The following is a 20,007-nucleotide window of genomic DNA, read 5'->3' as shown; positions in this document are numbered from 1 at the left end:
TAAAGAAACGAGAGATTGCTCGTTCTAAATTCTTCTTCGTTTTAATATCCATGGGTTAATAACATTTAAGCAAGCAAGATTACCATAAATTGCTATCTTGTCAATGTTCCTGTTGACAGTATCGTTTTCTCATAAGGAGTGTAGTTAAAAGTATTGATACCAAGGTGATGAAAAATCAGCATACCAATTTATCATTAGCCTAAAAGGAAAAAGATAAGATGTAAGAAAAACACTTTGGCGTCGTAAAGAATTCCTTTGAAAGTGGCATGGGGCGAGAATAGCAGAGGTGAAAAGACGAATGCCGGCTATTAAAGCGGTACATGATAATAGAAAGCCGTGTTAGCCGCGAGACATAACTTCACGCTGGCATATCAATTGATCAGAATGTACAGCAGAAAGGGTAGAGGATATTAAAACCGTGCTTCGTTCCATCGTCCGATTTTATTGCCCGGCGATATCGATAAGCTTCGTTATTAATTATTGCTAACTATCTCTAATCGACGTATTGGGTTATCGGGTATCGGGACTTCAATAAAGCTACAATTTGATAAGGTTAGAACGCAGTGTGATTCACGTCAATAAAACTAATTGCTCGACGTTACGCGTTACTCGTAAGATCGCGTGCCAGCCGGCTGTATATCACGCGTAATTATCTGAAAAATTACAGTTCCCGGAGACAAGTGACTGTGACGCTTTGCGATGAGTTTCAGTTGCGCAGCGTGATCTAGAAAAAATACGATATATAGGGGTTAACACGTTTTCGAATTGAAATTCTACAGATTCGCTCGCTTGGTGGTAAAATGGTGTTATAGGCGATAAGAAGTTTCATGATTACAGAATATAAAGTATTAGTTAAATTATCGAATAAATTAAACTATTGAAGGTCAAATAATCAAATAATTCTTGGATATAACATTTATACGATGTTATTAAAAAATTAAATAAAGTAAGATTATCTCATTTTATCAAGACTTATAGACAAATTGCAGATAAATAACAATTTGGGAATGAAAGAGTCAGTTTTTCCTCGTCACTTTCGTGGATTTGAACTTTGAACAGACTTTCGGCAATCAAATTGTCTCATAATCTTGTTAAATTTCTGTTAGAATGTTAGAGTCGGTAGATTTTGAAGAATCTTTGTCTGTACCGTAAATCGTGCAAGTAACAAATTAACAGAAATAAACTATCGTTCAATTTTTCTCTGGCGATCGCAACAAACGCGCGTAATTATCCGCGAAATCACGGCTTTCCACTATGAAAGCACTTGTTCCTGTAGCGGTAATTGGCAGCGAATAGATATCCGTGGCTGGATCGATCGATCGAACGTCGCGGAACGCGCACCGGCCCGCTCGAGAAACGAGTACACTTTCTTTTTCACGGAGCCGCGTTCCAGTTCGAAGCGGCACGTGGAAATCGGCTGATCGAGCCGGCAATAATGGATTTAGGAAACGCGGCGAGTTTGATTAATCGTAGCCCGTTGTATCGATTAATTGTTGCCTTCGACGGAGCCAGGAAATCGAACTGCCTTGTGTTCTGTTTCTCGCAAAAGTTTCTCGATAACTTCGAATGAATTAGAAAATCCGTGGACCGTAGCTTTTCTACAAATTCAATAAAAATTTGGAACCTAAAGTTTTTTTCATTCTAGTTACTTTCTCTTTCTCTTCATTTAATTAAGATAATTCGTTCAACTTTCTAATTATATTTATTTAAAATCTGTTTCTTCAGTTTGATACCGTGGAAAAATATGTTGGAACTCCCGAGAGGAATAATGTACACGCACGTGGCTGGATATTATCAAGATACATATTACCCTAACTTTTTCAGCAAACTAGATGATACTTGCCTGTTTTGTTCTTAATAAAACTCTGATTGACAAATTGAATGGTTGAAAATATTTGACAACGACAAGTGTGTTTTTGATAACATCTGTAGTCGTCACCGTTTCAACGACGAATCTATTAAGCGCAGAAAAAAATAATTGTTTCCTTTTCTTTATTTGTATTTATCCATAAATATTAGTCGATCCAATATTTTTGAAAAGCACAGATATGGTTACTGTATCTTTGCATATTTAAACGAAACGAAGGAAAAACAAATACATACGTATATGTGCGAGTAATTCTCAGGGAGTTACGTAGAATTTAGATGTAACGACGATAAGAATTCAAAAATAGGGTTTGAAAATATTGTTAATGATTAGTAGAAATGATTTAAAGAGACAAAACTTACGATTAAATATATCTACAGGGCATACGTTAATTCGATTCCTATTATCCAGCGGTACGACTAAGCAGCTTCTATCGATTAAACATGCGATATGTACCTTCCATTTCTAGCTACGTTCTCAATCCTTCGGTAAACATCGATATCGAATAGACAGTTCCGTTCACGAGAGCCGAAAATGTCCATCCAACGTGAACGTTTAACGCTGAAAGGACGAAATTTTGCGCGAATTTCCTGGGTGCAGTTGCACGTGTGTATTGGAACCTTCATTAAGTCGGTTGCTGATAATTTATGACCGAGAACAACGGAGACATTTTTAATTCGAATGCTAATTAGTGTTATAGGTCTTCTATTTATCAGTGGAATGTTTTACAGAATAATTTGAAGAGGGTAAAGAATAAAAAAAAAAAAAAAAGAATTGAGGTCATGGATAAATGGAAACGAAAATAATTACTTTGCTATTTTTAAAAATTAAACAGGATGGATTAGAACATGAAATTATGTCACATTCTCTTATTCGCCCCATCTTGTACTCGCGAGTTATCGTTTCCTCACATCTACATAATTTTCTAAATGAAGCAACCGTGAAAGTACTACGTTGGTACTTGAAGAACTTTTTAATCCTAAAACTGACGATTTTAATTAAGAGAGAGGAATGAAATTAGATAATTGTTATAAAATCTGCGTGAAATTAACGACACCAACTTAAACATTTTTCTTAAAGGAGCAACAATTCAAAGTAATGGTTCAACGAGCTAAAAAATAAAATGATCTCATAAGACACAGATCAACTTATCAAAATACTATTCTGTGAAAAACGAGGTGAAATTGGGTCGTAGGATACCGTCAGCTCGATCGTCGATACAACGAGTGGACATTACGGACGCGTTGTTCCGCATAATTAATTTTATAGAATTCTGGATTGTCCCCGGAGGCGAGCGACGTTTCGTCGCGACGCCGAGCGTCGCCCCGATGAAACTTCCGCGATTGTTTTGAAACGAAAGTAAATTTAATTTACCGGCTAATTATCGCCCGCGCAAAGTTCCGAATTAAACTTGTAATTGGCTTTCGCTTGATTCAAAGAAATTGCACCGAGCCACGCCGCACCTGGCCCGCGACCGGGACTTCTCGCTTGTAATTCGCGCGACGTGTACACGCGTGCGCACACACATACGTACACACACGTATGCTGTCGATCTTTGATAGGATCGATTTTTCTGCGTGTTTGTTTGATTCGTTTAGTTGGTTTTTTTACATTAAGAATAGATGTGTCTTAAACTTATTCAGGACCAAAACATTATTTCATTTGCAATTTTTTGTCAGTATAAAAATACAGTTAGATTTATATTCACGTTACACGAAGTACCGTTAATTTTTAGGGGAGGAGCTTCCAATAGCTGTGAAATAATATCATTATTCGCGTCACACCAATGCGGCTCATTGGTTCATACTAAACCGTACCCATGTTTTTCTCACACTCTTGAAATTTATCGCTTGCCAGATATGTGACAAGTACTTTCCTATTTCAAGAAAAATCCAACATTACTTTATTACTAGGTTTCTAATTAATTCTTGTTTCTTCAACGTTTCAATTATTGAACCATCAACGGAAGATCCAAACTACAAGATTAAAACGTTACTCAATTAGAAAAACGAGTTCGAACAATCACCACGATAAAAGTAAATCTACCTCGATCGAACGTCTATGGCTTTTCTATCTTCCTGTATACGTTTCTTTTTTAACCCTATCGACTAATGGCTAATGGGCTGAAATGCCTGAAAGATTATTACCCGAAAGCATCCTCCGCGACCGGCAGAGCGGAGGATCAGTTCTTTTGGTTATACTCGAAGCATAAGACCGTGCCACCGGCAATCTTCTATCTTCTGGTAATTAACCGCTTCCTTAAACCAAACCGTATCTCCCCTTATCTGTCTCGACGCATCTACCCCGTGTGGTTACACGTACGCACGCACACGCGCACAAGTCCGCCCACGGTAGATGTTATGACCTCAAAACAAAGAGTATTTTCCCAGACAGGCTTTCCCCGCAACACGATTTCATCTAAATGTACACCAATTGGAGAATTCCAATGATTTCGCAAAAATGAAACGAAGAAGTTTGAGGCAATTAACAAGTTCTACAGATGATCTATGATCCTCAATTTGGATGGTAGGATGCCTAACACTTTATTGTTTGCAATACTTGAATTTTCACGCTCAAAATGATTCAAAGATTACAACAGCATTAATATATGAGCGTGGGGTTGTTTCATAGGTGATAAGAGAACTGAAAGTCAAAAAATGGCACATAACGAATGGTAGATATTTGACAATAAGTAAAAAATAGGATAAAAGCAGATAAAAATGGGGAAGGAAGAAAAATCCCCAAACCAATCTCACGTATGGATGCAACTACATTATCAAAGAATAAGTAAAGGAACAAATAAAGTTACTTGTAGAAAATTATTTTTATACAACAAGAATAAAGAGTAAGAAATAGCATTAATAAATCGTCCAACATTTTCCGATACACGTAAAGTATTTTAACGGTTCTTTATTTTTCCTATTATTTTTAACGTTTTGTATCCTTTGAACGAGGCCGCACGAAGTCTCGTTATCTCGATAAGCAAATATAGATGTAATTCTCTATGGACGTTCGTTCGTTCGTTCGTTTTTCCTTTACGGCGAACGTACGCGCACTATTATACTTTCCGCAAACCTTTATCGGTATTGTCTCGCGAGTTATTCATATTTTACGACAGCATTAGTTGAATACATAGAAAACAGATAGGGGCCATACTTCAGCCCCCGTGACACAAGTGGATTTCCATTCCTTCGTGAATAAAACCAAGCACACGCTATAGGTGCATTACAGTTGACTCGTTACATGTATAGCTACTACTACTACTACTACTACTACTACTACTACTACTACTACTACTACTACTACTACTACTACTCTCTCTCTCTCTCTTTCCCTTTCTCTCAATAGTTCATTTCCAACGTCTCATAAATTTACAAGTATAAATTTACAATTTGAATACGGGGATGAGCGACCATTGCCAGCCTCAAAGACTGTCCTCGCGCACATCCAGCGGGAAATTAGAACAGAAAGTTTCTCTATTTCTTAACGTTGCTCTCACGAATTTCCGCGCTCGTCACAGATCTCTTAGAAATCGATGAAAAAGTTGCATAATGTCGCCTTACCACTGATTTTTATCCCTATCTAATTTTCCTCCTGCAATTCTACTCTCTTCAGTTTTAAAACGTCCCATCCGCCATCTAAACATTCGAGAGAAACTGAAGCTCTATTACTTTTTTCACTGTCTTTGATTTTCTTCGTTTGGTTGAAATTTCTTAATTAAGTAAATAAATTATTGAAGTAATTAACAGTTGGTATAATATTTTACACGTTTAATAGTTATACGTTTGTATAACTTTACTTGCAAAGGTAAGGTACACGGCGAAATTGAAACATTATATTTGAACATGTCCTGAAAAATGAAGAAATGTTAGAAAGAATAGCTGAAGCAACGAGACTAAGATTACTTTGTGACAATATTTTTAAAATTTTCAACAGTATGAAAACTTCATAAAATTGAAAAGAATAGGAAATGTGACTTATCACATTCTTTATCGCGATCTTCATACACGTCTGAGTGAGGCAACTTCATTTTAAATAGCTGCGTCGTAAATTATTTTAACGTATATAATACGTTCTAGAACGGTATACATGGAGCAAACTCACGATCGTAATACACACCTTTCGAACGCGTATCACGGAGAATCATCGCTGCGTTACTTAGACGGTGTGATGCGCGCTCGAAAGATTATTAATTTCATTTTCGTCGAACAACGAATTACAAATGCGGTAACAAGCAGCTGGTAATAAGTAGAAAATTAGGCAAATTTGCGCCATTACGTTCCCGCTGAATGGATGAGTAGATTCCAGAATTTAGACTGAATTACCATCAGAAATTCCGGACGCCTGGCTGCGACTGCGACTCCGTTGTTAGTTCGTGCGAACGGGGCTGTGTTCGTCGTAGGAGATTTCACGTCTGTCCCGGCCAGTTTTAATCGATACAACGATGGTTATTATATTTTCGTCACGCTATTAGCCAATTAAAACTCGCATTACTTCTGATCATTATCAATCCGTTTAAAGCAGCAGGGATAATAATCCGGATGGTCCTTTCGCTCTTTCGATCGATTATTCCGTTTGCGCCTAGCCCGTTGGAAAATTATCCGATGGTTGCATCGTTCCCCTGCCTAGTCCGTTGTTTTATCGCGCGATCGTTTTTATGAGCGCTATTATTGCCTGTCCACGTGTTTTCCTTCGAGTAATGAGAACGTACAGGATCGTGTAATTTCCGTGGCTCGGTGGTTGCAACAATTTTTACTGTCAATCTTCTCCGCGCACTACCTTCTTGTATTTTAATTAGCCTTCCGTTGAGAACTCGAAGAAACATACGCTTTCTTCTTCTGCTTAGAATTTTTTTTACGTCGTTCGTAATTGAGAGAGCTGGCTGCCTGATGAGAAAGACATAGAAGGGAATAAATTCTTTTTTATTGTAGCGAAAAGACTCACCTAGATTTCGCGCAATTTTATTCTTTGAAACTCCTTCTACGTTCTGGCAAGCATGGATTCATTTCCATGCCGATTAGTCGTGGTTTCGTCGACTTTAACGATCAAATATTAACCTCCTCCGCCACTTTTCATTGTATCCGACTGTTCCTTTTAAACCTTTCATGAAAACAGCCGGTGACATCGAGTATTTTCCCTCGACCCCCTGCATTCTTCGATACGTGTGTAAAAAAGAGCGGAACCGGAGAAGGGGCAATGCATAAAAGCCCAATTACGTGACTACTTGAAAAGCGAAAGCTCGGAAAACTTGTGATTGTTTAATATTTTGCGGGAGAAAGAGACGGAGTGGGCGTAAGAGAGAGGAGAGTGGAAATGAGAAAAAAACTGAAAACGTGTACAGTGAGCGAACAGAGCCCATTAACCGACGGCACGATTTTAAAGTCATTTGGCACAGTTAAAAGACCGACCAAAGAACTCATTACCAGAAAATGAATGGTCGTTGAAATTTTCATTGTCTTCGAGACTTACCTCGAAATGTGCAATTCGCGAGCAAGCAAACGAGACCGACCGATATAAAGTGAAGAAAGACGAAAACATGGAAGGGAAAGGGGCTCGAGGGAGAGAGGAAATTGGAACGAATTCACGGCGAGCGAGTGTTGCCGCGAAAGATATTTCCAACCACTTGACTTCGATGGCGATTCATTTGTTTTATTTACCTAAACCTTTTTAAAATTCCAACGATAAATTATTCCCTGTCTGGACCCCTCCGCTTCTAGATCGTTCTCCACCCCGAAATTTATCGTTTTCCAATGTGACGCACGTCCAAGGCTGCATTTCCAGCCAAACATTTGTTAATCGACCACGTTAGAGGGCGATAACCTTTCCGATTTCACCGAAGAAGCCACGAATCGTTCGAACACGACGATCGTTCGTTCGGTGCACGCGTAAAACGGGGGATTCTTGTTCCGCTGACGTCACAGGACACGTCGCTCAAAAGCCGAGAATGGCCGGAAGTCGTGAAATGGAATTACCTGTTCCTACGTATGCGGCCGTTCCAAGGTGATAATTGAATAGATAGGCAACGTCGTTTCTTCCACCATCTCTTCTTCGATTTTCCTTCGTTAGCCGACCAAACCGATGCGCTACGTGTATGATATTTCGTTTTTTGCATCGTCGTGTTTCATACAAAACAATGAAAAATCTTTCGCCTTGGTTAAGTTATCGCAAGGTGTTCAACCTATTTGATCAAACCAAGTTGTTGTAATTGAAAACTAAGTTACTTTATACAAGGGAATAATATTAGGTTTCCCTCGAGGTTCTCTAGAATCTGTACTATTGTAGAATAAACACCGTTTTCTCTGTATTCTCGCATTTTATCGATTGTCTACACCTATCTCCTAAACTGTGTCGTAATATTACTCCCATATCGCAACAGGTTATCCACTGTTCCTCTGACCATCTCGAAAACTTCAATTTTTAACCACAATTCTTTATTAATAATTATTCTATCCATTAAATGAATCTTCAGTGTCACAACCACGGATCTGTTCAAAACTTCAATTTTTAACCACGATTTTGTGTTAATAATAATTCTATCCATTAAACGAATCTCCAACAGTCAAACAGTGTCTGTTCAATCGCCAATATCTTTAACCCCCTGCCAAAATCTCAGCCCGACTGTCACCGTGGTAAACCTCTGCTCTAACGGGGATTAAAAAAAAAAAAAAAATGTACGTCGTTCTCATCGATGCAGAGCTTCCGCCCTTTTCAATCGGCAAATTCATTACCGTTCTCGATGAGCATCGGGGTCTGTCTGACTGTCTGTCGACCGAGGGTTGACGAGCGTGCGTCCCAACGAGACCTAACCACAGCGTTTTCTCTGGTGTGCAGGGCGAGAAGAGAGGGGTTCCGATTAATGAGGACGGTTTAACACGCGTCTCGGGTCTCTAGAGTCGTGCGTTCCCGGGAGCCGATCTCTCTCACCGGTTCCTCCGCATCCGAGGCACGCGGAAGAGGCGCGTGTGCGTAGGTGGCCCTGGTACACGTGTCCTTGTGTCGCGTTTGCTACCGTGCAAAACCGTGTACGTGAATATTTCTTGCGACATGGGAGCCTCCTTTTGATCTCTTTTTAGCCGTCGAGTGCAATCGAGGCTCTCGTTCCAGCAGGCTTCAAGCACCACCGGAGCCTCGAGAGGGAAACGCACAGGGGTACAGTAAAGAGGAAGGGGACGCGTCGCGTCTTGCATGTGTTTCGACTAATTAACATACGTGAAAATCCTCTTAATTGGGTGATTAAACGCCTGCGGAGACACTCTAATGGGGAACGGACCACCCTCGACCTCCCCCTTTTTTTCTGCTCTTTCTCTCGCAAGCTCCATTCTCGACTCTGAACAACGGTTCCTCTCCGATTACTGATTCGCTTGTTATTCTTATCGTTCCGTTATTTTTAATGTTGATTATGTTAACGTTTAGAAGGGGTTGAAGAAGGGAGAGAGATTAATTGTAGAGATTTGTGTATTAATACATTAAGGGAGGGTGATAAATTTCATAAAATTGTAGAGTTCACATGGAAAAAATAATAATGTGAAAAATATTGAGTGAATTCTTAGAATCTTCTTTCATAGCCATAATGTTAAGAAACAAAATTCGATAGTATCAATTGATTGGAAAAGGTTACAAATCGTTAACCTACGTTAACCTAACTTAACTCTTACTGAATTAATGTCATTTTTATGCTGGTCGGGAACGGACTTTCTCGAGACTGAGCGTTTGGTTTTCTTAAAAGTTTGATCCCCGTGGTTACATATATTTTATTGTTCACGAAGTTAATAACTATGATCTAAGCAAGGCGAGAATAATTAGTGTTTGCGATCACGACCGCGAGTATACACGAGTTTCTGCGGAAATTTCGTGAAATATACTGGCAAGACCGATCATTCTCGCCGGGCATCCGTTTTTCTAATTAAATGGCCGCGTCGGTAAATAAAGTTGAAGCGGAATTTACGTCAGCTAGATAGCCGACCGCTTGCAATTACTTGCGCAAAGTTACCGCGAGTAGGATTGGTTCGATACTAGACTCTATCCGTGCTCGTGCACGTTTCCCTTCTCTTTTATTTCACCGTGTGAATGGTTTTTCTTCTCCTTTTTTCTCTGTTACGCTTCTTTTTTTTTGTCAGAGGAGATTAAGTAATCGAGCGGACGATCGCGTATCTTACGGCAAGGCTTCGATTCTCGAGCAGCGAAATTTCGAACGGACACGAGCGTGTTTAGCGCTGTTATAACGAAGTATTTGCGTAGCTCGGTTTACTTGGCTCGCGAGGCGGCGTAATTAGAGAAGTTGAAGAGACTTTTGATGGGACTTTGGCTATCCAAAGTATTTACAAAACGAAGACAAATGGAAATTATGATTTCTTGTTCATGAAACGTCGCACGGAACGCCGTAGGAACAGAGAATACGAGAAAACGGAGAGGAAGAGTGAGCTCGTCCTTTCTGGTGATTTTATCCCGAAATAAAATATTTACGACGTCTTCGTTAATTTCCACTTTTCGAAACTTTCCGTCAGTTTTTATAGGAAACATTTAATTAAACCGGTGTTGTTTACCAGTTTACTTTACAACCGGTAACCAGTGTTACAACGCCCGTATGTGTTCCTTTGTTAATTGCTTTCCTCCATTTTAATTTTCTTACTTCTGTGTTAATTACCGTACCGCGTCCTCCGACTGTCGTACTATTCTTTTTTCAATCGTTTTGTGTCGCTCGATTTTCGATTCTACCATTCCGAAACGAAATTAATCTAAATTCATATACTTTTAGAGTGCTTATTTATAGAGATAATGAAAAATAAATAGAGAAAAATTTCGTCTCTTTGTTTAAGATATGAAATATTTATATTCACGATTATATTAATGTATATTTGTATTTTATAATCTTCTAAAGCGTAGTATCTTCTGAGATAATTGCCTGAATTACTAGGAAAATTAATTACAAAGCGAAATTTACTCATTGTAGATTCTAATTAAAAAATTTTTAATAAGATGAAATGTTCCATGAACGTTACTAGATCCACACTGCACGGTATATGTTGTAATGCTTTCTCCAATATTTATCGATAGAATCAAAATAACCAATAATTCTTTAAATCTTTATCATCGTATCATTTTCATACTTGATATTTTATTTCCTTGTGTAATATTTATGTATATGCATGTAACAATCCTGTAAGAATATCTTTGAAGAGAAAGAAAATGCTTTTAAACATGAAATTCGTTTTTAATAATGTCGAAAATTGGATACGTTTATAAGAGTCATATTATGATAAGAAATTAATCTAAATTCATATATTATTCAAATATATTGAATAACTTGTTAATGAAAGTTATGTGAAAAATAAACGGAGACTTTCGTCTCGTTATTCAATTCAAACGTAACTCTCTTCATTTAGGATATATAAACATATACGTAACTAAAAGTTAAACAAAATCGATATCGATCGTAAGATATCTCAATTCGAGAATCGAAGGATCTCAATTCCGTTTATCGACTGAGCGTGGCGCTTCGATCGCGCGTCTAACGACTAGTTCCCGCGTAATTTTTTCTAGGAGTCACGTCGCGATGTCAGATAATATAGCAAATAATTCATTTAGTATGTTTACCTCGATGTTGAATGGTTTGTAAATCTGCGAAAGTTCGATCAGGTGCTCGGGTTTGCATTGGTGTGATGAATAGAACGTTGTGTTTATTTACTTTATGATCGTACACCATCGTCGTCATTGCGTGGTGCGAAATATGATTCAGTTTACCGTATGTCGTCATATCGTCGTATCGTTGCATCGTTGCGTTCTGCGAAGCATATCGAGGTCTCTTTGATCATTTCGCGTAAAATGGAACAAAAGTTCCCTTAATTCTCGTGTTCGTTTCGTGTCCTTATCGAGTGTTTTTCTCCCCTAGAATTATGTGGATATTTTGCAGCGTCGAAAGGAATTCATTCATTAAATTTCATCACATTAAGGTAAGAATATAACATTAATTAAGGCACTGAGAGTAAAGATGGATTAATGTAATTATATTTAACAAACTGAATTCGCCGTTTGAAATGGATCTGAGCGGAAGATATTCATTGTAACAATTAATTTCCTTACTTTATTTGGATTTGATATTGAAAAAGTGGTTCCAATTGTCTATAATACTAGTTGTATCTATATATATTCATTCCAACAACATTTCCAAAACGTAACAAAACACATATGAAATAAATCTAAATTTTTGTATAATTAATACAGCTTATTAGTATAATTTGATGTTTTGAATTTGTATTTCAGAAAAAATCTAACATTCCATTTTTGCTCTCAATTAACATCAAAATGCCTTAGGAGTAAACTAAATGTACGAAGCGCGTTTTAATACTATACCTACTGGCGCCATAATTACTTTCTGTGTACCGAACATGTAAAGTCGTTCAGCCATATTGAACTCTGGCTGTTTCGAAACTAGGTTGAGCAGTTACAAGTACGAATTCGTTAGTTGGGTCCTTTTCTTTGAAACTGCAAACGATGAAAAACATTTTTCCTATGTTCCATAAAAATTATCAGTCAATGTTTACATCGATCATTTCTTGTAACCAATAACCATTTCCAATACTAATTTATCGACAACTTAAATGGCTTAGTCGTCAAAAAGCGAAGAGAGGCCCGCGCTGCCCGCTCAGTAATCCTGTCGATTAATTTATGTTTATATTTATCTTCACATTGCATACTCGCGGTATTTAGCATGGTAAATATATTTCGATAGAGCTATCTTTATGATATTCGTTTAATAATCGATTTTATATAAAACACAAATTTTTACTAACGTCTAATTATATACCTAATTATCTTACATATACATACATAATTATCTTACATATAGAACGCAACAGGATTAAAAAACATCGACAGTTTCGAAACATTTTGTATATTACAAAATATACAGTACAATATATAACATACACTATCATTCGCAAGTATTAGAATACAAATTAAATGATTTCCATTTCTTCTACTTAAAATAAAAAAAAAGAGAGATTAAATAAAGTTTAATCGACGATTTATTTAATCAAACAATATAACATTTGTTAGAACTTTTCAATAGATACAACGAATACGAGTCCTAGTATGTACATACGTACGGTCAGCAGCGTAACCAGAAGCGTAACAAGATAAACAAAATAAGTAGAAGGAAGAACTTTGATCATTTCACTCTATTCTTGCAATCGTTTACGAGTTTTGACAAAGTCAGTCAGCGTGTTGAGTGAGTTTCGTTGTTGAAAGTTCTGGCAAGCAGAGTCGGGCTTAGAGTTCGGCTGGTAATTGAAACCTGCTTCTTTCTCTGGAAGCGAACTCGTTCACTCCGTCTCGTTGTTCGAATTCCGCGAGTCTACGCGCGTCTTTGAGGCTCCTCTAATTTAAACTAGCCGACGGGTGGCTCACGTGTCGTCCCCAAGTATTTTCTGCAATTAAATTGACATCTCGTATATCAGGGAAAAGTATGATGATTCGCAGAGTGGAGTGCACACACTCACGTCCCCTCTGATCTAAATTAGTCCCGCGAAATTCATGGAATTTTGGCACGCCGGCCATCCGGAAGGCATTCCGAACATTCGTCAATCTTTTGTCGTTTACGTTTACATTACGTTGTAGTTATAGAAAATATGTTCTATTCACTTGACAATTGTACAATGAAACGTATAGATATACATACGTAGTTGTTAATTTGTTAGGGAGATTTGTTAGAGAAATATTCGTGGAATTAAAATGCATATATTTTAAGTTTGGATTGCCATATTCAATAAATTTACACTTTTTAGATAATAACACAATATCTTAGTTCTAGAGATATACAGAAAATATATTGATCGATTCAATCGAGGTTTTACTCATTTTTGAAGGAATGTGAATTTAATATTAAATTTAGTATTAAATTTAAATTTAATAGTATGTATATAGGTTTATTAGAGAAAGAATTTAATAGAAATCGGCAAACGATCGTAGGAATGGAAGAAAATACGCTGTTGATTAATTATTAAAAACATTATTTATGAGATAATCTAATAATTAGAAAGTATTAATTCAGATACAAATTGAACATTTGTTGGAAAATAGTTTGATTTCTTAACGGTTTATATAAATTTGCATATATTATAGTTTATTAAATTAGTAAAATGTATTGTTTCAGAATTATTTGTCGGTGAAATGGAACTCGAGTCTCCGCAGCTTTATTAAAACTTTCACCATCGGGTTTGAGAGACCAGTTGATAAGGTTTGTGATACTGATTACGATTTTTAATTACATTTCGTATGTAACCCCGGTAAATACAGTCTGTATATTGCTCACGTACATCGGAAACGTTTAACGAAATATTTTTGTACATATGTATCCCCTGTTACACGTATCGTTGATATTTTAATTACACTGCAGAACCGAAAAACCGAGGGGGGAAAAAAAGAAAGCATAACGAAACGCGTGTTCACGGCATGGAATAATTCACTCAAATTCGTAATTACAAACGCGTCAGAAGGAAACGTTCAATTAAACTGTCGGGTTTCGTTCGAACGAAATCAAAGCTTGTTCTTTTTTTTACACTGCCCCCCCCCCGCCCTTCTATCTCGACAAATCCTGGGCCACGATGCGGGAGCATAATTGGTAATACGATATGTTTGTTGTTTCGTTAACACTGCCAACAGTATAATTATGAATAAAGAGTTTTTCAGTCGCCGTGCCTTTCAATGGTCTCGATATCAGTCTCGTCTAATTAATTCATAATTAATATCCTTCCTCTGCGACGTACCGCGATGATATCCTATCGATTTAGCGCATCAAACCACGGTCCTCTTATATATTTTAATTTTCCAGACTTTCAAACCACTCCCGATCCTTGTAGATCGTTTTTGCTGTAGTCATTCTGTCTTGTAATTAAACTACGTTACATAGCTTTTACGTGAGATATTTGGACGACGACGAACCGCGCAGCTAAATCTCATTAAAAAGTAACACTCTCGTCCATAAATCACGAAATGTAATAGATCTGCAATAAAATCTTCGAAAACATAGGATAATTTAGATTTCTTTGTAATACACGCGGTTAATCAGCGTTAACTTGATTTTGTAATTACAGCATTCATTTATACTAATCCCGAGTACATTAAGTATCCTCTCACTTTCTGTTACATTAGTAGAATTACCATGCAAATATTTTTGTATTTATACATTTCCTCTGCATCTACCTTTCTTCGTATACTAAATTAATCACTTAAAATATCATCTATGACAAACGAGTTGTTCGAAAGAGCTATAGAAAATTATTTATCAAAAGAGATAAGATACATCACATGCTCGAAGTAAGGATAAGAGCTCGTCTAGAACTTCGTCTAGTCCGTCGAAACGACGACGACGACGAGAGAAACCTACATCCATCTCTTTTTATCATTTCGCGATCATCGTTATCATTATCGGCAACCGTTGTATCGGTCTTTCGAGGTCGGTCCGCTTTTCTGGCCAGGATGCTCAGACCACTCGTGCGCCCGTATATTTGACCACTTGTTAAATCGGCCTTCGTCCCTTGTCGGAGAATCGTATCGCGTTCGTGGCCCGAGGTCCTGCGGTAATAACTGGACGCCATTATAAAATCTCCTGAGGGAAACCAGCTAAGGGTACCTTTCCCTTTCCCTTCGTTCCTTTCCTCTTTTCTTCCTTCTCCTTCTCTCTCTCTCTCTCTCTCTCTCCTTCTTCCCCTCCTCTCTCTTTTACCCAAGCTCAAGCCTTTCTTTCCCTCTTATTCTTTCTCTTCGTTCGGGCTCTTCCTTCCCTCCCCTTTTGTCCCCCATGATTTCTTTCTCTCTGGCTCTCTAGCTGCCGACTCTCGGTCCCGTTCGTCCATCCCGGTCGTTACTGCCAGGATACGGATTTTCTCCGTTGACCGACGATATTTCTTTGCCGCGATTCGACTCTCGTTTTGCTCGCCGTACGTATTCCTATGGCCGCCTTGTTCGACCTTACGATATTCTTGGATTCCGTACCTCCCTGTTTCCTTCGTGGTTTCTTTTTTTTTCCTTATCCGGTTCCTCGTCATGCTTCCTCGTCCAGACTACTACGGTTCAACCTCTCGTCTCCTGTCCAACATCCTCGATGTCGTGATCGTGGTCGTTGTCGTTGTCGTTGTCGTTGTCGTTGGCCGGGACCTCGTTCTTTCTCCGCAACCCTTTCTCGAAAAACGGCCGGATGGGAGCAGGATTTTGTGTGACGAAAAAAGGAGAAACTCTAGCGAACGATTCGACAGAGAAACGCGGCAGGAAACGAGGGAGGAGAAGGCAGTCGTACAGAGGGTGGCTGTTGAACAGCGAAGGTAAACGTGAAGGAGAAACGAGGAGCGGCAGCGAAGGGAAATAGAGAGGGACAAGCCGGAACAGGGATGCGATTCCGCCCAATTTATAGCGGACCGGATTAAGCCGTAATCCCCTTTGGTACACGCTGCGCGTGCGGTGTCGCGTAATAATGATTCGAGTGAAAATATAACAAATATACCGAGTTGGTGCCGAAAATGTCTAAATTAGAGTGGAGTCGGCTGATCCGCGGCCGAGTCGATCAGCGCGGCTTTCAGCCGAAATCGAACGGATTTTCCCTCGCGTTCGATGATCGTGCGGGGGTAGGGCAGTATCTGGTCACTCGCGTAATTGTATTCTACACCGATTTACACACCCCGGGATCTTCGGCCGGATTGTTTTAATAAGGGCCGAACGAAATTCCGGATACGATTATTTTGTTGCTCGTCCACGTGGATTCGGAGATCTAGGAAATGGAACGTGCTCCGTGTTTTTAGAGATTTTCCTCGGAAATAGCGTTATAGTTGGTTACTATATTCAAGGGCAGGGAGATACGATATTAGAATAGATTATGTTTGTAACGTTTTTCACTGCTGGCATATCTTCGATTTGAAGGATTTGAGTTTGATTGAATTTTTACTAAATAATAAAATAAGAATTTCAATACAGCGTATAGTTAGGTTTTCACTAATGCGGAAAACTAAAAAGAATTATAGGCTAGGGTTGATTATTTTTGCAAGAAATGTTTTGGTTTTCAATAAGGCAATGAACCTTATATGCGAATAAAATAAAACTGGAAAAAGTTATTATCTAAAAGTAAGAAAGAAAGGGTCGTAACGCTAAGTAGAAAAAATCATCCAACAGAATATTGCATGTATTATAAAATAATATTTGTAGATCGCTAACAATAATAATTTTGTTTTTAATTTCGCCACGAACTTTCAGGACAACTCAATATTCATTAGATTTGCTAGACTACCAATGGGTACTGTATTTATACTATTTAAAAAATATTTTGAAAATTAAAATATATTCTTTTATTGAAAATGTTTTCTATAGGATGTCTTTAAAATATTTAATATAGTGAAACTTCCAAAATATACATCAGAAACTATAACGTATAATAGTTGACCTAAGTACCTCCATTGGCTATTAAATTTTCATACGCTCTCTAAGCACTTGGTAATTATTTGTCATACACGATGGCCCCGAAACAGCACACACACATTTATCGTACACTCGAACGTACAAGCTCTTGGGTGCATGCTCGACGTACGAGCGTCATTAACTTTGTTTCCACGTGATTTTGTCAAAGAAGGGAGGCTTAATAACTTCGTCGGGTGCAGAAGAAACATCGGAAAAACGAACGGAAAACCGAGGCGAATAGAAAATTGGCGAATGCAAAATCCGTGCGCGGATTAAGCGGCCAGATTCGTTGCCTCGTATTTCTCGTACTCGTTAAATCCTGATGTACTTGTCATTGACGCGTTCTTATTATCACCGTTCATTACACGATAATCGTGTTTATAATTCGTATTTATAAATCGTATTTAAGTATCGTATTTATAATCGTGATCGTTATACGAGCATCAGGCCATTACATTGTCGTTAGCACGGCTGACTCGTCCAAGCCGGTAAAATCATTCTTTCGAACGATACACACGTACATACATACAGAGAGCTGTGCATATGCAAGAATGACGCGTACAAACGCATTGCCTCGATTTCTGCCGGCATAAAGAAGTTAATTATCGCGACGTTTAATTATGTATTTATTTTTAGAACCCTTTGTCGAGCCACGAGTCCTTTACCGAGAAAAGAGTTACGCCGATTCTCGGTAACCCTTCCCCCTTCGTCCATTGCTAGCTGACTGCTAATGAATTTTCACCTTTTTTCGCCTTATTTGCTCATTAGTGCCTTACCCTCGCCTCGTCTCACCCTCTCCCACCCTTTTCCTCCCAGCCGTCCGCTATTTCTCCACGCTATGCGTCGTCCACCATTTCTGCCTTCTTCCATCTTCCGTCTTCCTCCCCCGCCTTGGTTAATCCACCGTAGAAGGAACTCTTTTCTGCGTTCGTGTAAGAGAATGGAATCCGTATACACGTACGCACCGGGATCCTTTAGAAGGCTCCGCTTGAAAACTCGATGTTTGGCGGGTCGTCGGTGAAATACTTGTTTGCAGGACGGCAGAGTACTAATTAAAGTTTAAATAATTCGTTTGTTGATCGTTAAATTATTAGCCGGATCGTAGGAATGTAAATTGTTCGGTTGATTAGCTGCTATTCTATGGTAGACGGCCAAAAAGTCGCTAATAATTAGAACGTGGACATTCAGGCATTTGTGGGAAATTTAACGACACAAAAATGTACACAATGGATATATTGTAATGTGCAACGCTACATGTACAAAGTATCCGGAGCAACGGGTTTATTATAATATTCGGTAATATGGGATATAAACCTCTATTTAGTTTGTACTTGTTTATATTCGCGAAACACGGCATTGCATAAGTAAGTCTGGTAACATAGATTTTTGAAACTACGCTATAAAGTAGAATCGCGCTTTGTCGAAGGGATCTATTGATTATATCGCGTGAATGGCGGAAGTGGTGTTCGATCGTGGACGACCGTGCAGCATCCGTAAGGAAGCGATTCGAGTCGTTTAAAAGCGGGAGCAAAAAATTAATTGAACCGCCGGGAAAAAGGTCGCCGCGAAAACGTTCAATCTCTAGTGGCCTTACACGCCGGCCACTCATTACGCTTCTTCATTACGCTTTTTCTCGCAATAATATCAATCGTCCCACCACCGACCCTTCGATCCCCATTACCGAACGTCGGTGCTCCTTCGTGTTCCTGTGTCGCGTGAGTTACACGCACGTTCCTCCATGAGAAAAAGGACCGGCCCGAGCAGAGAGGAAAGGAGAAGCAAGACAAAAAAAGAAAATACGTAGGAACAATGAAGGTAGAAGCAATCGAGCCGGTACGACGGTAGCTAACGGCCTCGTTAAGAAACCGATCGCAGGCGCGCGGATCGAAGATGCGTTTTTAATGATTCTCGAAAGTTGCTGGCTCGCGGGTTCCCGCGTCTCTCGCGATTCCATAAGTCGCGGACGTCGCTTCTAACGAGGGAGTTGCGTAGTAGTAGCGTGACGAGCATAGCCAGGAAAAGGGGCAAAAGAGAAGGGACGAACGCCACAGCATACAGCACGGTGAAGAAGGTGGAGTAGGCGAGTGAGAAGAAGAAGAAGGGATGAGGGTAAGGGGAAGGTGGATGGTGCTTTACCGAGGGTACGACATTATTAACAGTCTCTCGTTATTTATTCCTCGTTAATCCCATGCATTTATTACACGGCCTCGTACTCTGCTTTCTCTCTAAGTATTCGTACAGACCTCCCCCAAGCAGCTCGGTTCTCTTCTCTTGGCCGCGACTGATTTTCCTCCTCGGCTGCTCCTTTCCCCTCCGTTTGAACCTTCCCGCGCGCACCATCGAGGAAGCATAATTACTCGGCCGTTGAGATACGCTTTCTCGCATGACCCACACGTAAGCTTGGAGCTGTAATGAACGGTTGGGAACAACGACTTGTAATGGCCGAATGAAAGCATGAACGCGAACGATAGAGCGAGATAGATGTCGAAGGAGGAGGGAGAAACGTGGCAGTGCGCGTTTCTAGCTTAAAGGTAATTTATTATCGATCGCGTTTGTAATCGCGTGTTAGCCTTCGTAGTGCGCCGTCTCGCTCTTCCTCGTTCTCTCGCTCTCTCTCTTTCTCTTTCTGATTCCCTGTTGGTCGGTCTCGCGCGCACAGGCTGACCCCTCCGGGCGAGCGCGATGAACGCGCTTAATTA

At 39.2% G+C, this 20,007-nt stretch overlaps 1 protein-coding gene across 1 annotated transcript in view; it reads left to right on the top strand.

Moving 5' to 3' along the window:
* Positions 1 to 20,007, top strand: part of LOC122573583 (LIM/homeobox protein Lhx9) — a 410,158-nt gene that overhangs the window by 110,948 nt on the left and 279,203 nt on the right. The window contains exon 3 of the mRNA XM_043740153.1: positions 14,019 to 14,102. The gene's annotated coding sequence lies outside the window, so the exon portion shown is untranslated. The remainder of the gene's footprint in view (positions 1 to 14,018; positions 14,103 to 20,007) is intronic.

The sequence above is a fragment of the Bombus pyrosoma genome, linkage group LG12 (assembly GCF_014825855.1).
Source record: "Bombus pyrosoma isolate SC7728 linkage group LG12, ASM1482585v1, whole genome shotgun sequence".
NCBI classification, from domain to species: Eukaryota; Metazoa; Arthropoda; class Insecta; order Hymenoptera; family Apidae; genus Bombus; species Bombus pyrosoma.
The sequence above is the reverse complement of the archived record's forward strand: the minus strand, read 5'-3'. Positions and strand labels throughout refer to the sequence as shown.